This window comes from Gorilla gorilla, chromosome 15, assembly GCF_029281585.2.
Source record: "Gorilla gorilla gorilla isolate KB3781 chromosome 15, NHGRI_mGorGor1-v2.1_pri, whole genome shotgun sequence".
In the NCBI taxonomy this organism is placed as follows: domain Eukaryota; kingdom Metazoa; phylum Chordata; class Mammalia; order Primates; family Hominidae; genus Gorilla; species Gorilla gorilla.
The window spans coordinates 108,032,782-108,047,326 of NC_073239.2; the positions used below are offsets into that span (position 1 = coordinate 108,032,782).

The following is a 14,545-nucleotide window of genomic DNA, read 5'->3' on the forward strand; positions in this document are numbered from 1 at the left end:
TGCTGGGATTACAGGCGTGAGCCACCGCGCCCGGCCCAGCAATTCTTATGAGTACATGGCTTGCTCTCAACTTACAGAGGTGGTGATTCTTATAATTGGACATTTCCCAATCCTTATCATGTTCTGTAAGGTTGAAGCCAGCTGTTAGAAGTTTGAAGATGACAATTAATTGCAAGCCTCTTCCTTTCAGTGTTGGAAAATGATTAAAGGCAGGCTGAAGGATCCTCATGAAGTTCCTGTTGGTATCAGCTTCATTATCACAGGCCTTTGGTAAATGTGTTAGATATGTAGGTTGCACATCTTTTTTTGTTTTGTTTTATTTTTTGAGACAAGGCCTTGCTCTGTCACCCAAGTTGGAGTACAGTGGTGTGATCACAACTCACTGCAGCCTCGACCTCCTGGGCTCAAGCAATCCTCCTGCCTCAGCCTCCTGAGTAGCTGGGATTACAGTCATGCGCGACTATGCTTGGTTGATTTGTAAAATTTTTTTGGTAGAGATGGGGGTCTCACTATGTTGCCCAGGTGGGTCTCAAACTCCTGAGCTCAAGTAATCCTCCTGCCTTGGCCTCTAAAAAGGCTGAGGTTACAGGTATAAGCCATCATGACCATCAGAGTTTACATCTCAGAAAGATCTACAGGCATTGCATGCCCTGCCCCAACTTGCAACCCTATGCCTACATGTTGGGAATAGTGCAGGGAAAAGAGCCACATTTGTGGCCTGCCCTAAGCACACTTAATATCTCCACCACATCGGAGGTAGGGGTCTGCCTCCCACTTAAAGAACAAAGAGAGAAGGCTGGGCGCAGTGGCTCACGTCTGTAATCCCAGCACTTTGGGAGGCCAAGGCAAGTGGATCACCTGAGGTCAGGAGTTCGAGACCAGCCTGGCCAACATGGTGAAACACCATTTATACTAAAAATGCTAAAATTAGCTGGGCATGATGGTGCATGCCTGTAATCCCAGCTACTTGGGAGGCTGAGGTGGGAGAATTGCTGGAACCTGGGAGGCAGGGTTTGCAGTGAGCTGAGATCGTGCCACTCCACTCCAAGCCTGGGTGACAGAGAGAGATTCCGTCTCAAAAAAAAAACAAAAAAAAAAAAACAGAGAGAACGATCCGTAAAAGAGCGAGTCTCCACGCCTGACCCAGATGTCCTACTGTCAGCAAGCAAGAGAAGCAGCAGCAAGAGAATACATTCCTTGAAGTTCCTTCCTAGGGGATTCAGGCATTTGTTGCTTTTGTGTCAACTTGAGAGCAGAGAAGCCAGCAATGTTTTTCTGGTTTTTTTTTTAATAATGTGTCAGAAATATGTGTTTCCACCTCGGGGCCTCTAGATCTTCCATGGCTCATTGCTAAAGCACCATTCAGGGTTCAGCTTGGCTGTCACTTCTTGGAGTCACTTTCATGGCCCCCAATCTAATGTAGCTTCCCTCTGTCCACCCCACCCCTATTACTCTTCATCTCATCTCCATTCTCTGCTTTAATGGCTTCATAGCATAGATCACTATCCAAAATGATCTTGTTCATCTGTGTATTTTCTTCGTTGCTGCTGGTGGTCTTCCTCCTTTGGGAAGTAGGGAGTTTCTCTGTCCTGTTCTTGCTGTGTCCTCAGTGCTTAGCATAGTCTCCGGCACGCAGTAGAGCTGGCAATAGATGTTGTTGAATGAATGAGGGGTGCTGCCTGGGCCAAGGCCTGAGCTCCTGGATGCCCCCCATCTATTCAATTCCAAGCATTAGCAGTTCTCTCCACCATCATCTGTCTCTCTTTTTTTTTTTTTTTTTTGAGATGGAGTCTTGCTCTGTCACCCAGGCTGGATTGCAGTGGCCCGATCTCGGCTCACTGCAACCTCCACCTCCTGGGTTCAAGAGATTTTCGTGCCTCAGCCTCCCGAGTAGCTGGAACTACAGGCACCCACCACCATGCTCGGCTAATTTTTTATATTTTTGGTAGAGATGAGGTTTCACCATGTTGGTCAAGCTGGTCTTGATCTCCTCACCTCAAGTGACCCCCCCATCTTGGCCACCCAAAGTGCTGGGATTACAGGGATGAGCCACCATGCCCAGCCCATCTGTCTCTTATGCATCTCTTCTTCTCCATCCCTCCCACCCCCTAGCACTAACGTTCAAGCCCTAAAGCAATTACAGTGGTGGTAACTGCTCAGTCTAAACCAATCTCTAGCCCACCCTGTCACCAAATGTTCCTCCTGAATCTCACCAGGGTGCTTTCCTCTCTATAATTCTTAGCTTTGGTCTGCTCCACTCCAACTAGTGGACTGACTTCCAGCATGGAGGAGGAGAGAGGCACCCCTGGGGAGATACATTGGACTTGAAGTGGGTGTAAGGATGTGCAGATTGGAAGCAAAGCAATGCCTTCTCCTGCCTGCACTTCTGTTTTGTACTCATGATGCTTATTTTTGTGTGTCAAAATTGTTAAAGGAGAGCCTGAGATTTTGTGTTTATCAAGGGAGGGTGGTGGTGGTGTGATTTTTCAAAGTTAAAAGAGGGTGGGCATGGTGGCTCGTGCCTGTAATCCCACACTTTGGAAGGGCAAAACAGTAATATAGTCTGAGTCCAGGAGTTCAAGACCAGCCTGGGCAACAGGGCAAGACCCCATCTCTACAAAAATGTTTAAAATTAGCCTAGCATGGTGGTGTGCACTTGTGGTTCCTGCTACTCTGGAGGCTGAGGTAGGAGGATTGCTTGAACCCAGGAGGCTGAGGCTTCAGTGAGCCATGTTCACACCACTGTACTCTAGCCTGGGTAACAGAGCAAAACCCTGTCTCAAAAAAAAAAAAAAAAAAAAGTTAAGAGAGCTGTTGATTGCTCTCTCCGCTAAACAAGTAAACCTCATCCCTTAGTGCCTTTGCCCATGTGGGTCCTCACTCCTGACCTCTGCCTGGGAAACTCCTGCTCTCTTCAAGGGCCAACTCAAAGGCCCCTCCTGGGCTGTGCCACGTTCTCCATACCCCCCACATCTTTTTCGCCTCCCCTAGGTCCCACAGCACTGTGTCCATAGCTCTTATGAGTCGGTACAGTTGTCCCTCAGTATCCATGGAAGATTGGTGCCAGGACCCCTTGCAGATACCAAAATCCACGAATGCTCAAGTTCCTTTGTTTTTTTTGTTTTTTTGTTTTTTTGTTTTTTTTTTTAGTATGTGTGTGACGGAGTCTCACTCTATTCCCCAGGCTGGAGTGCAGTGGCACGATCTTGGCTCACTGCAACCTCCACCTCCCGGGTTCAAGCGATTCTCCTTCCTCAGCCTCCCAAGTAGCTGGGATCACAGGCGTGCACCACGATACCTGGCTAATTTTGTATTTTTAGTAGAGATGGGGTTTCACCATGTTGCCCAGGCTGGTCTCGAACTCCTGACCTTAGGTGATCCACCTGCCTTGGCCTCCCAAAGTGCTGGGATTACAGGCATGAGCCACCATGCCTGGCCCTGCTCAAGTCCCTCATAACAGGGGTTCCCAACCCCCAGGCCATGTACCAGTACTGGTACCAGTTTGTGGCCTCTTAGGAACTGGGCTGCACAACAGGAGGTGAGCAGCAAGCAATCTGTGTTTACAGTCACTCCCCATCACCTGAGCTCTGCCTCCTGTCAGCCCCAGTGGTGGCATTAGATTCTCAGGGGAGCATGAACCCTATTGTGAACTGCGCATGTGAGGGATCTAGGTTTTGTGCTCCTTATGAGAATCTAATGCCTGATGATCTGTCACTTTCTCCCATCACCCCAAGATGGAACTGTCTAGTTGCAGGAAAGCAAGGTCAGGGCTCCCACTGATTCTATATTATGGTGAATATAATTATTTCGTTATATATTACAATGTGATAATAATAGAAATAAAGTGCACAATAAATATAATGCACTTCAATTATCCCCAAACCATCCCCGACCCCCTGCCTGGTCCATGGAAAAATGGTCTTCCGTGAAACTTGACCCTGGTGCCAAAAAAATTGGGAACTGCTGCCTTACAAGATATGACGTAGTATTTGTATGTGACCTATGCACATCCTCCTGTATACTTTAAGTCATTTCTAGATTACTTATAATATCGAATACAATGTAAATGCTATATAGACCATTGTTACACTGTATCATTTAGGGAATAATGACAAGAAAAAAAGCCTGTACATGTTCAGTAAAGACACAACCTTTCAATTTTTTTTTCTGAATAATTTTGCTCCACAGTTGGTTGAATCCACAGAGGTGGAACCCACAGATATAGAGGGCTGACTGTATTTTGTACCTGTTCAGATTCTCTATCAGATCAGGTGAGCTTTGAGGGCTAGACACTCAATAAACACTTTTTATGTTTTATTTTTTAATTTAATTAATTAATTTTGAGACAGAGTTTCACTCTGTCACCCAGGCTAGAGTGCAATGGCTCGATCTCAGCTCACTGCAACCTCCACCTCTGAGGCTCAAGCCATTCTCCTGCCTCAACCTCCCAAGTTTGAAACCACAAGTGCACACCACCACACCTGGCTAATTTTTTGTATTTTTGGTAGAGATGGGGTTTCACCATGTTGCCCAGGCTGTAGACTTCCCTAAATTTCCCCAGGACAAGGACAGGACTGACTGCAGGGTCCAAATCAGGGCTGCACCTGCAGGTGGCTGCAGTTCATGGGACCCACCTTTGAAAGTCAGAGGTGAACAGAGTCTAGAAGTTTGCCACAAGATTGATGTCAGCTGGTCTTGTTCCCTGGTCTCCACAGACTAAAAAAGTCGAGCCCCCCAAAAGTTCAAAGGACTCAACAAATATCTTATTCATCTTCTCTGTGCCTAGAATCGAATCAGACACTGCTTACAAAATCATCTTTGTCCATTCAAAAAATATTTATTGATCACCTATTGCGTGCCAGGAATTGTGTTGCCCTACAGAACCCCTCTGTCTGATGGGTGTATAAAGTAAAGTAGAGGTTCCTCTTCAAAGACTTTCCTCCCCATCTAATTAGAAATAAATAGTAACTTCTCTTAGAAGCAAAATTTATTCAAAGACGTGTGCTAACATTCTTAAGTATTTGCTAGCCGTAATAAAGAAATCAATGTACTTTATGTTCTTAGCTCCCACAATTTAGCTTAAATATTTGCCCTGGCATGCTTATACTGGTCCAAGCAAGCATTAGGTCATAGCCTGTTCCTCTTCCTTATTTGAAGGTGTTTTTACCTTTCTCAACATTCCACAAGTTACTTCCTCCTTCCTTTGTTCTCCTCTGCCTTTGCCTTTTTTAAAAAGTTCTAAGTTGCCAGCCAATCAGGACAGATACAGGATCTGAGGTCCCATTCCAGCCAATGGAAACTGGACACAGCAGTAGGGTGGACGCGTCAGGTTATAAATGACCCTGTCTCCTTTGTTCAGTGTACTCTCGTGACAAAACTACTGGCAAGTGTACCCCTTCTGCAGAAAGTAAAAATGTCCTTGCTAAGGAAATTAAATTTATGTTCAAGTGCTATTTCTTTACTGCACCGGGGAACAAGAAATGCTTTTCTAACATGGGGAAGACAGACCTGTAGCCAGCTACAATGAGACAGCCCAGGGATGGAGCCTCTAACCCAGCAGTAGGTCAGAGGAGGCATCTTGGGGAGGTGAAAGCAGAGGGGAGTCTCCAAGGAGGAGGAAGAGCTGGGCAGGCAAAGGGTCAGAGGAAGATGTTCCAGGCAGAGAAGGTGAGCTGGGAGCCAGGGAGAAGAGGACCCCATTGGAAATTGCAAGTAAATGTAGAGAAGTCAGTATATGTGCAAAGTGCTTTGTCCAGTTTTGGAGCTCCAAGGAATTAGAAAACAGTGACCCTGACCTCAAGGAATTTACAGTAAAAGATATGTGAAAAGGGAAATAAATAGTGATATAAAGCATCATGTTTTGCTTCACCTCCCTGGGGGTTACATAATAAGACAGTTTGAATGTGATTCGGAGCTTCCACCCCACAATTATAAGAATACTTTTCTTTCCTTCTTGGAAAGAAGTCTTCCATGATAAGTTCCACAACCACAGGGTTCTACTCAGTCACTAGGACAGTCCTAGAGCTTCTACCTATTAGAGATAAAAAAATCAGAGAAGCCGATGAGTCCCCCTCAGTGTCTTGTTCTCTGCTGTTATTATTGCTGTTGCTGTCAGCAGTGCCTCTGGTGAGATCTCAGAGCCTGGGCAGAGCTTGTCCAAGGAAGAAAGTGCTTTCAGGACAGAGATAGGGGTTGTGGTCAGGGACAGAGGGGAGAAGAGGACCCTTTTCCATAGGGTCCCCCTAAGCAGGGGTTGCTGCAGGCCACGGTGACCTCAACTCTCAGTGCCTTGGCCTACTGGCCCGGAGCCATTTCAGACCCTGTGAACACAGACATGTGTACACACCCAGAGTCACCCCCAGGGACGGAAGGCTGCCAACCTGAAGCCACATGTATTCTGGGAAGCAGCATCTATCTTTCCTTGGGGACCCCGCCCTCCCAAGCAAGGAAGTTCCTTTCTTCTGTTCCAAGGCCAGCTCTGTCCCCAGGATGAATGGCACCTCTCTGTGGAGACTAAAGGGGAATAGACTTTGGTCTGGTACACATTTAACAAGCTAATGGTTAGATCAATGCCACAGGGCCCACTCAATAAATATTTGATGCTGATTGTACCAGACACTGAAGGAATTGTCCATTCCGCACCAGTTGCCCCTTCTAAAAACTGCCTCTTCCTCCATTCTCATCATGGTTCCCTAGACAGCTGCAAGGTTCTGGAAACATCTTGCCCTCCTGCCCACCATGGGACAGTAAGTTTCTTCCTGGATATTTTTGGCGGATTGCAGCTGAGAAAGTCAGCGTTCTTTTGATGATGGAAACTGCCAAATGTCCAACTCAGGAGCCGGTGGCAGCTCTGTCAGGAAGAAAAGGGTGACTGTGCAGAGAGAAAAGGCAACTAGAGCCACAGGGCAGAAAGAAGCAGGAGAGACGGTGAGGGACCCCTCGGGGGAGTCTCTGGTTCTCATCATGTCCGACTTTCCTGTAGTTCTGGCAATAAAACCCTCTCTTGGCTTAAGCAGCTTTGCGTGCTTTATGTAAGTCTGTCGCCTTATAAACTAGGGTGACCAAGCAATTTATTGTCGAAACTAAGACATTTGAAGAATGAAAGGGGTGGCCGGGCACAGTAGCTTGCACCTGTAATCCCAGCACTTTGGGAGGCCGAGGCGAGCGGATCACCTGAGATCAGGAGTTTGAGACCAGCCTGGCCAATATGTGAAATCCCATCTCTACTAAAAACACAAAAATTAACCAGGCATAGTGGCGCACGCCTATAATCCCAGCTACTTGGGAGGCTGATGCAGGAGAATCACTTGAACCCTGGAGGCAGAGCTTGCAGTGAGCCGAGATCACGCCACTACACTCCAGCCTGGGCGACAGAGTGAGACTCCGTCTCAAAAAAAAAAAAAAAAAAAAAAAAAAAAAAAAAAAAAAGCATGAAAAGGGTCATCTACTATGTACCCACAAAAATTAAAAATAAAATTTTTAAAAAGAAAAGAATGAAAAGGGACGTTATTAGTAATTACTCTGGGACAACAGATGTAACCCAGAATGGTCTCATACAAGCCAAAACCTCTATGCACCCTACATACAACCCACTGATCCAATCATGGGACAATCTGTCCACCTCTACTGAGGTGCACAAATGGGGCCCTGACGAAGGAGGAAACATCTGACTGTGCAGGTATCTGGCTGGCGGCTGCAGAAACACCTGCCCTAAAACCCATTCCTCTCTCCTCGCTGGCTGAGCACGCTTTCATTGCACCGCCATAAGGAAGAAAACACCTTGTTCCAGACAGGGTCCGAAATTACATCAGGTTCTTACGGGGGAAAGCCCACAGATGAGGAAGTAAACTGGCTTCCATCCCAGTCATGGATCTCGGTGAGGACCACTTACTCTCCCTGGACCTCAGCCAGAAAAAGGAATGGTGAGGGTACCTGTTGAATGACAGTGAATTTGCCTCCATATACTCTGTTTCTTTTTTTTTGTTTTAGATGCCACTGCCCCACAAGCTACATCCTCTGTGAGTTTTTAAAACCTTCTCCCAGCCTCCTGCATGACTTTGGCCATAAGCATCCTTCCTCATCTGGGCTGAAAACAACAGGGAGTTCCTGAGGGTCGGGCAGCGTTTGGTCATGAAGGGCAGGGATGCTCTGCCTCCTGCCATGGCTCTAGGGGAGCTCTGTCCTGGTTAGCAAACTAAGAGCCACTAGCAGGAGCTTGTTGATGTCAGGAAAGTCCACTGGTGGCCTTGGGGTACATGATCCAGCTCCCCTCTGACCCTATTTGGTCACAGGTAGGTTCTCCAGGACTGATGGGAAGGAGGAGACACTGAGGAAGATGCCTAAGACATCTGGTGGAGCCTTGGCTGTTCCGTCTCCACTGTCCCTGTCAAACTCCCAGCAAATGTGCACAGGGAGGGTGGGGATGGCTCCATCTTCCAGGGTGACTGGGGGTGAGCATCCTACAGCTCAGAGGCTGCATCCTGCAGGGCGAATCCACCCATTTCCCTGGCTTCTCCAAACACCTCAGCCTCTTGGTCTTCTACCCTTTGCCCTCTGCAAGAGAGGGAGGAAGGTGTGGTCAGCATGGACTTTACCCCTGAAGGGCTATTGCTTTAAGGAGTGTTGAGGGTGGGAAGACATCTGTTAAGCCAGCTTGACAAATTACCCGTCCAGTGTTACAACTCTTTTACAATTTGTCTAGCAGGTTTTCTGGTCTTTACTGAAAAGCCCCAAATAAAAATACAATACAATACCATACAATACAATATATAATACAATACATTCCTCTCCATAAATTCCTCTTCTGAAAAGCCCCCACTAAAAAAAAATTCCGGCCGGACGCAGTGGCTCACGCCTGTAATCTCAACACTTTGGGAGGCCGAGGTGGGTGGGTCGCTTGAGCTCCGGAGTTCAAGACAAGCCTGGGCAACATGGTAAAACCCCATCTTTACTAAAAACTACAAAACTTAGCCAGGCGCGGTGGCAGGTGCCTGTAATCCCAGCTACTTGGGAGGCTGAGGCAGGAGAATTGCTTGAACCTGGGTGGCAGAGGTTGCAGTGAGCCTAGATCACGCCACTGCACTCCAGCCTGGGCGACAAAAATAAATAAATAAATAAACGAAATAAAAATAAAATGAAAAATAAAAACTTCTGTCCATTTGTCTGTTCTCAGAGGGCATATGCCTTTTCCTGAACCTGGAAATAATGCAAAAAGTTCTGACAACTGGACAAAGGTCCATAGCCTGTCTGGACAATTCACATGTGCATGTTTGGGGCAGAAGATAGTTGGTATAGAGGGCAAAGACGCCCAGGTGCTGTCGTAAGAGATCAGTCTAAGTACAGAGACCCCTGTTCCATCCCTTATGGAGTCCCTTTAATGACTGTATCCTGGAATGAACATACCCAAGTCCCCTGAACACAGACTCTCCTGCCTCAGCCAGGCTGAGCATTTTGGGACATGGCCTTCCTTCAACCCTCCTCTGCTCTAAAACATCAGTGGCTTTTGACTGCCCCTCAGTCATCCTTGCACCTCTAGGGCTCTGTCCTCTGATGTCCTACTCACGGAAATTGACCATGTCTTCCAAATCAAACCCTTGACTCCACGCAGGCCAATATCTATACTCTAAGATTCCTTTCTCATTCCTGCCTCTACCTACCTGGAGCTCCCTGCCCCTTTAAAAACATGCCTATGCTTCAAGCCAGACTCTTCCTTGGAGCCTTTCCTGATGACTTCAGCCCATGTTAATTTCATGTATTAGCCATAGCACTAATTTAACGCTTGATCTTATGCTGACACATTCTTGACTACTGTACTGGCCTACAGCTGCTCTTCCCAATTACAGAGTGTGCAGGACAGAAACTATCTTCTGCATATTCATATCCACACTCCCCCACCATGGTGCTTAGAATAGTACCAAACTTGTAGTAGGTGTTCAATAAACTCTTGTTAATCATTTGATTTCCATACTGAGTTGAATTGTTTTGGTTTCTTTTAGTGTTGCTGTATGCTAGTGGGTTCTAATCTCAAATATGAAGATCTCCCTATGAGAAAAGTGGTATCTTGAGTATTGGTTAGATTGAGAAGACACTTGATGATAAAGGCTTTTATATGACTTATCTTTTATTCATTCTCAACAGAGACTGCACACATTTGAGAAACAGTAGTGCCTGTATGTGTGGGAGAGAAGGGGTAGCCACTGAGTGCTAGAAAATGCTTGCTGCAGTTGTGGTTCATGAACTCCTTGCTGTAACGGTATAATAGAGATCTCATGGCTTCATGGCCCCAGATTGGGAACCAAAGGAGTATGCAATTCAACATAATCCTTGCAAGTACCTAATCCAGACATCTCTCTGCGGCTATCCAACCATAATTGCATTTAAGATATTTTGTTGGCCAAGTGCAGTGCCTAACACCTGTAATCTCACCATTTTGGGAGGCCGAGGCAGGTGGATCACCTGAGGTCAGGAGTTCAAGACCAGCCTGGCCAACATGGTGAAACCCTATCTCTACTAAAAATACAAAAATTAGCCAAGCATGGTGGCGGGCGCCTATGGTCCCAGCTACTCGGGAGGCTGAGGCAGGAGACTCACTTGAATCCGGGAGACAAAGGTTGCAGTGAGCCAAGATCGTGCCACTGCACTCCAGCCTGGGCCACAGAGTGAAACTCAGTCTCAAAAAAAAAAAAAAAAAAGATAATTTGTGAAACAAATGAATAGATACAACAGAAAACAAGAGGTTGGAGGAATTTATATGATCATAATGACTGCATAATGACTATAATGATGATATAATAATTAATAATATATTATTGAGCACTAGTTGCTAGGTGCTTTTGGTCGCTTTACCTGTTGTGTATTATTTAACCCTTACAGGATGTGATGAAGTATCATTATCCCCATGAGGAAACTGTGAGCAGGGGTTGTTGTGGAAATGGAAATGCAGGTTTTATATTTGGGTAGATGAGGTACAAAACAGCACCAGCAGAGAAACGAAATGTGGTAGATCCATGAAATGGAATATTATCTAGCTATAAAAAGGAATTGAAGACTGATCCATGCAGCAATATGAATGAACCTCAAAACATTATGCTAGCTGGGCATGGTGGTTCATGCCTGTAATCCCAGCGCTTTGGGAAGCCAAAGTGGGTAGATTGCTTGAGGCCAAGGTGGGTGGATTGCTTGAGACCAGGAGTTTGAGACCAGCTGGCCAACATGGCAAAACCCTATCTCTACTAAAAATACAAAAATGAGCCAGTTGTGTTGGTGCATGCCTGTAATCCCAGCTTCTTGGGAGGCTGAGGCATGAGAATTGCTTGAACCCAGGAGACGGAGGTCACAGTGAGCTGAGATGGAGCCACTGCACTCTAGCCTGGGTGACAGAGCAACAAAACAAACAAACAAACGAACAGAAGACCATTATGCCAAGTGAGAGAAGCCAGTCACAAAAGGTCACATCTTGTATGGTTCCATTTACATGAAATGTTCCAAACAGGTGATGCCATAGAGGGAGGAGGCAGATCAGTGGTTGCAGGGACTGGATCTGGGGAATGAGAAGTGACTGCTTAACAGGTATAGGGTTTCCATGTGGGGTGATGAAAAGTTCTGGAACTAGATAATGCTGATAGTTGCCCAACACTATGCAGATACTTAATACCACTAAATTGTACGCTTGAAAACGAGTGCATCTTATATTATGTGCATTTTACCACAATTTACAACAAAAGTCAAGAAGAGCAACTACAGGCTGGGCACGGTAGCTCACGCCTGTAATCCCAGCACTTTGGGAGGCTGAGGTGGGTGAATCATGAGGTCAGGAGTTCGAGACCAGCCTAGCCAATATGGTGAAACCCTGTCTCTACTAAAAATACAAAAATTAGCCGGGTGCGGTGGCAGGTGCCTGTAATCCCAGCTACTCAGGAGGCTGAGGCAGGATAATCGCTTGAACCCGGGAGGTGGAGGTTGCAGTGAGCCAAGATCATGCCACTGCACTCTAGCCTGGGCGACCGAGCGAGACTCTGTCCCAAAAAAAAAAAAAAAAAAAAAAAGCGACTACAGCCCATGCGGAAACAGGATCCCAGAGGCAGAGGTGACCATGCAGACAGAAGCTGGGAGCCTGTAGACATGGATGGGAGTGCTTCAGAATGTCTTCAGGCCTGGGTCAGGCACGATGGCTCACTCCTATAATCCCAGCACTTTGGGAGGCTGAGGTCAGGAGTTCGAGACCAGTCTGGCCAACATGGTGAAACCCCATCTCTACTAAAAATACAGAAATTAACTGGGTGTGGTGATGGGCACCTGTAATCCCAGCTACTCGGGAGGCTGAGGCAGGAGAATCACTTGAACCTGGAAAGTAGAGGTTGCAGTGAGCCAAGATCTCGCCATTGCACCCTAGCCTGGGTGACAAGAGCAAAACTCTCTCTCAAAAAAAAAAAAAAGTCTTCAGGCCTGGAGTGAGAACTCAAGCCATGATCTCATGAGACAGGGCTGTCATCAGCCTGTGGACATCTATATTAAGGATATACCACTTTGTAAAAGGATCCAACACAAGCTGTGATGAATGGAACCTGCTCGCTCTGGGTCCAGGCATGGATGATCTAAAGCAACAGCTGCCCTCCAGCAGCTGGTCACCTCTCCTAGCCACACAAAACTCTAGCCGTCTCCTCTGGTCATGAGACAGCACCCATGAGAAATTCCGCCTGCCCCCCTGTTCATTTGCCCCTGAAAGCAGACCATGTGCCCGCTTGCTTTTCTTCTTAGCAGCAGCAGAGCAGATGTCCTTCCTCAGCGGTCCTGCCTTCTAGAACCGCTTTCCTTCATATCACAAAAACAGTGACTATTGCTGAGAAATTAGTCCACCTGTTCCTGAAGAACTTCTAGGAGTCATGGTTGGGATATGCTGATTCCTAGGGGCACCAGGAGGGAGGAGGAGGCTGGTTCTCAGGGTCGGCAGAGGCTGCCACTCTGCCTGTGCCCTGTCCTTGCCTGGCTCGCTTCCTGCCACAAGGCCAGTGGCTAAGAATAAGGGTGCTTGTCACCGCATCTTTACACGTGAAGGCAAGTGGCTATGACATGCACTCCATGTTCTTTCTTTGGTAAGGGAGCTTTTTTTCCCTGGTAGAGTCAAGCCTCTTAAAAAGAATACACCATAGTTCAATCTGTTTCTTTTGTGGATTTCAAAAGAGATGCTTTATTCGGTTCAGAAATGTGGCAACAGCTGGAGAAGCTATTCCCAAGGCAAAGAACAAAGACTTGCAATTATTTATAGTGTGGGATGGGAAGAGAGAGATGGAGTGGAAGAAGACTCTGCAAATGGGGGGAGAAAAATGGCAGCTCTCCTTTATACACCTCTTCAGTGGTACTCTCCGTTGGCCCATCCCTCCCTCCCCAGCTTTCCGTCTGGGCCCACTTTCCCCAAAACACATCTTCTATATCTTTGTCATCTAGACCATCACTGCCTCAATCCAAAGCTCACATCTTCAGTGTCCCACCGCACGCAGAGTCCAGCCCCTGCTTTCCAAGGTAAAGTCTTGCTGACCTGAGCCAGGTGCTAGTGCCCTTCCACCCACTTCCAATCCCCTATAACAAGAATTTCACTCATGGCCTCTGGGGATAATGGTATAACTCAAAGGAATGACAAGGATTTCAGATGCTAGTATTTGGTAGTGGGAATGTTTTGAGATAGGTGGGGGTCTTTGTCATCTCCTCACTTTGTATTGCACAAGTGGCCAATTGAACCAGTAGGGAGGCTGGGCGTGGTGGCACTTTGGGAGGCTGAGGCAGGCAGATCACCTGAGGTCAGGAGTTCGAGACCAACCTGGCCAACATGGCAAAACCCCGTTTCTACTAAAAATACAAAAATTAGCCAGGTGTGGTGATGCGCACCTATAATCCCAGCTACTTGGGAGGCTGAGGCAGGAGAATCGCTTGATTGCTTGAAGCTGGGAGGCAGAGGTTGCAGTGAGCCAAGATTGTGCCACTGCACTCCAGCCTGGGTGACAGAGCGAGACTCCATCTCAGGGCCGGGGGTGGGAAGGAAGAACCAGTAGGGAGATGCATTATTGAAAATTGGGGAGTGCGACCCTCTCACTGGTGACTCCTCCTGCGGCCAAGTCAGTGACGGATGGAGGAGTTTGTACAGCTATACAGGTTGTGACTTTTCTTGAAATTGCCTGGGGACTGACCACAGCACAGTTCTCCAGAGAGGCTTGTCTGCCCTTAGAGTGTCGGGGTCCACTCTCGCACTTAGGCCCATGTTCAGCTGAGCGCCTTCCCCTGCCCACCCCCTGGCTTGTTCCTCCGACTTCTGCACCTACCAAGGTTTCAGTGTGTACATTCAGCCTGAGGCTGACCACTCAGCTCACCTGTAGGAACTTTTCTCCCTTGATCCTTCCCAGGGGAGGGAACAAGTTGGCCCACTGAGAAGGAGTGGGTCAGCTGTAGTCAAGAGGCAATTTTACTGAGCTCGCACTGGGAAAATTGGAGAAATTGCTGGGTTGGCACAGGGCATGCTGCCCATGAAACACTCTCCAAGATTAACTCATACAAT

General features: G+C 47.2%; 1 protein-coding gene and 1 non-coding gene across 2 annotated transcripts in view; both read left to right on the plus strand.

The window, feature by feature from the left end:
• Positions 1-14,545, plus strand: part of DGLUCY (D-glutamate cyclase) — a 164,550-nt gene that overhangs the window by 23,226 nt on the left and 126,779 nt on the right. The window lies entirely within an intron of this gene.
• On the plus strand, positions 8,671-8,732 carry LOC115930641 (U7 small nuclear RNA). The gene has a single exon (XR_004067261.1). It is a non-coding gene; the product is annotated as a U7 small nuclear RNA (small nuclear RNA).